The following is a 3,635-nucleotide window of genomic DNA, read 5'->3' as shown; positions in this document are numbered from 1 at the left end:
ACATACATACATACATACATACATACATACATACATACATACATACATGCATACATACACACACACACACACACCACTTGTATTGTCTTGATGTAAAGATCACTGTTTACTAAGCTGTAACTTTTTGCTTTATTATTACAATGCTACCAGGCTGTCACATAAATCCAAAGATTATCATTTTCATTAATCTCATATTGTGGGGGTTGTGAAGAACATCTCAGTCCCCCTAAACACACTTAGAATGGCTGAGATGATTAAACACACATTTAGTTTTACTGTATGACTTGCTACTGATTCCTACTCTAGTATCATAAGGCATAGGGTCTTGCTGTTTGGCTTTACATATCTCAAAGGCACTATTCCATGAAGAAGTAGTAACATTCATACATACTTGCATAGACTTTTCCATTATTATAGCTCTTACTAGTGAAACATTATTTGCTATTAAATACATTTTAAATTCTAATGCCATTAAATACATAATTATGAAAACTCGAATTTCAAATGGAAGTAGGGCTGAGTGCTAGACATAGAGTCTATAAACTCACCAAGTGCTATAGTTGTGGAGTTCCTGAGAATTGACTTAATGTCTCTGAAAGAACAAAAGTCATTTGCATCAGTGGGTGAATTTATTCATTAGTAAAATTATAATGAGAAAAAAATGGTGGTTACTTATTAAGTCTCTGGTTTCACAATACTATGCTTGACAAAGATTACTGAAATTGGTCACCTTAAGGCTAAGAAGAAAACAGCATTACCATAGTATTTCACATGAGGAAAAGGCCAGGAGTTGAATTCAGGATAAATGCATGTTTATATATGTGCTCTTTTACATACACAGTGTTTTCACATTGATCATATGTATACACAGAAGGAAAGTGCTTAGAGATTAGTGAATCCTGAAGAAGGATGAGGTTTACTGTGGGTTCGAAGTTTTCTGCTTCCTCATTAAAATGCACTTACTGAATGGAAAATTCTGCTCTGCCTGTTACTGAGAAGTGATTTGAGTCTTAGATACCAGGAAGTATCTGACTAGTCCCTTTTACTCTAAATATTTTCTTACGGATGTTCTTTAAGTCACTTTGTTTCCTTCAGTAGAGTATTAGCATGCAGTAATTTCCATATACTTACCACCACACTTTGGTTCCTTCCTCATTGTTGGAGCCAATTGGCTTCATGGTGTTAAGAACAGATTCGGGGGTAAAGTATTGCACATCTTGTGGAAGATAAGCCCAAAGGGGAGAGGAACCATGCTCGTAGAATTGTGGAAAGGCCTGCAGGGAAGGACAAAACAAAAAAACAAAACCAACTCATGTGTGAGCAATACTGTTTGAGTCCCTGAAGAGCTGGATTCAAAGTCTCACTTCTTAAGGTCACTGTTCAAAACTAAATCCCTAGGTCCAACGTTATCCATACAGATCCAATGATCAGAGCCCAGGAGAAAATGAGAGCATGAAACTCATTAGTACTAAATTAGAACTCATTGATATTTTAACTACAAAAAATAGTTTTTCAGCCAGGCGTTGGTGGTGCATGCCTTTAATCCCAGCACTCGGGAGGCAGAAGCAGGCGGATATCTGTGAGTTCGAGGCCAGCCTGGTCTCCAGAGCGAGTGCCAGGATAGGCTTCAAAGCTACACAGAGAAACCCTTTCTCGAAAAATAAAAAAAAAAAAAAAAGAAAATAGAAAAGGAAAAAAAGAAAAGAAAAAATAGTATTTCTAATTTAAACCTATTTAACTTTTCTTAAGCACTCTGATGTCTAAAGAAGAGTCCTTCACCTAGGGGCAGTTATAGCTGATCCCTGAATGTCTGATACGATACTTGGATAATAATTCTCTAAGTGTTAGCTCAGTGCCTCCCAAGAAACTAGTTTGGGGTACAAAAATGTGTGTTCCATTCTGATATATTAGAATAGCTGCCTCTATTGGTCTTATAGAATTTTAGTTAGAAATTTAGGAATTTCTATGGCAATACACACAAACCTCTCTATATAAGTGGAATTTGTATTTCATGGGCCCAGAAATAAAATTAAAAACATGTCAAATTTTCCTGTGAAAACTTACATAAATAATAAAACAAATACTATATATAAAAATTTTATTTTTCTTAATACATATATATAAAATAAAATTAAATAATAAAACCAACTGACCTGAACAAACAACTGGGCCAGTTCCTTGGTGGAGAGAGAGGAAAAAAATCAGTCTTTCTAAGTTACATGTAGCTGGGCACCAACAGAGACTAAATTATTGTACCAAATTTTTAAAGAAGAAAATTTATATTTACAATTTCTGAAATGTCTTCTAAAACAATTATATGGAAGGTTGAAGCCAATATATCCATTGCACTTGAACTAAAGCAAATAGTTGCCTTCAATTTGCTTTTACTTTGAGCAGTGAGAGTGATTTGTGAATGCAAGAAAGCAACGAAGATAATTATGGAACTGACTAATAGCTTCAATATTTAAAATCTTGGTAAGCAATTTAACCATAATAATATTTATAGAAAGAAAATTCCATCACTTTCTTTGCTTTCTTTTTTACTATTAGAATTTTCTATGTTATTCAAGTGGAACCACCAGTGACCCACAGTCTCCAACCTGAACACACAGAGACTACTTTTAAAAACAAAGACAAATGTAGACACTAGAAACATGAAGATATAGGGATTGGGCAAAATGAAAAATTGACAGACATTAGTTTTCCCAAAGTGAAACACAATATATATTCAGATTGAGAACCTAAATTGTTTCTGTTGCAGAGCTCTATTTGGGCAACAGGGTATCAATTTTTTTTCTGATTTCAAGGTTGGACTGAAACTATTTTCATTCAGTGATGTGTAAAGAATTAGTTTCTTAATTTTCTTTGGCAACTTAAACCTGAAATTCTACAAGTCCATAAATACTACTGGAAAGCCAATAAATATCCAGCACCTAAGAAATACTGGAACAATGCTACTTATTGACTCAACTAGTGTATATAAAAGAGTATTTATGGCAACATCATACATGCACACACATGAGCGTGCACATGTGTGTACCCACACAGATGTGCACACTGGTGATGCTTTACCTGATCCTCTACACTCATAGGCTGTCCCTGTAAAGAGAAAAGGAAATAGGAATTACCTTTTAGGATGTATTGACACTGTAATGACAGCAGAAACAACCTGTTTGAAACTTTCCTTGTTAAAGATTTGTGAATTGACACTAATTTTGTCAACTTCTGTTTAATTACCCAGTGACATCTTTTCCTCTAAGACACAGAGGCACCCTCAGCAATCACTGATTCACTAAATTGTGAGTTCCTGTTAGAAATCTCCACACCTGGGATGCAATTGGTCTAGTGATCTGCCTGAGTCAGAATTGCTCGGCAACAGTTGTTTCATAGTAACTGAATTTTATCTTAAATCCCAGGGACACCATGACCAGTGGCATACAGAGTACAGCAGAAAATATCTACTCACTATTACCGAAAAATTTGTCTCATAGATGACAAAATAGAAAGTTGAAGGATTTGATACAGTCACCTTGGACTCTGGAGTTTAAAATCTAGATGGTCTCTTTAAAGAATAGTGTGTCAATCAGTCAATCTCCAGCATGACCCAATTAAGGGAATATGAGTAAAACTGAACT

Source organism: Cricetulus griseus (assembly GCF_003668045.3).
Source record: "Cricetulus griseus strain 17A/GY chromosome 1 unlocalized genomic scaffold, alternate assembly CriGri-PICRH-1.0 chr1_1, whole genome shotgun sequence".
NCBI classification, from domain to species: domain Eukaryota; kingdom Metazoa; phylum Chordata; class Mammalia; order Rodentia; family Cricetidae; genus Cricetulus; species Cricetulus griseus.
Note: the sequence above shows the minus strand (reverse complement) of the source record.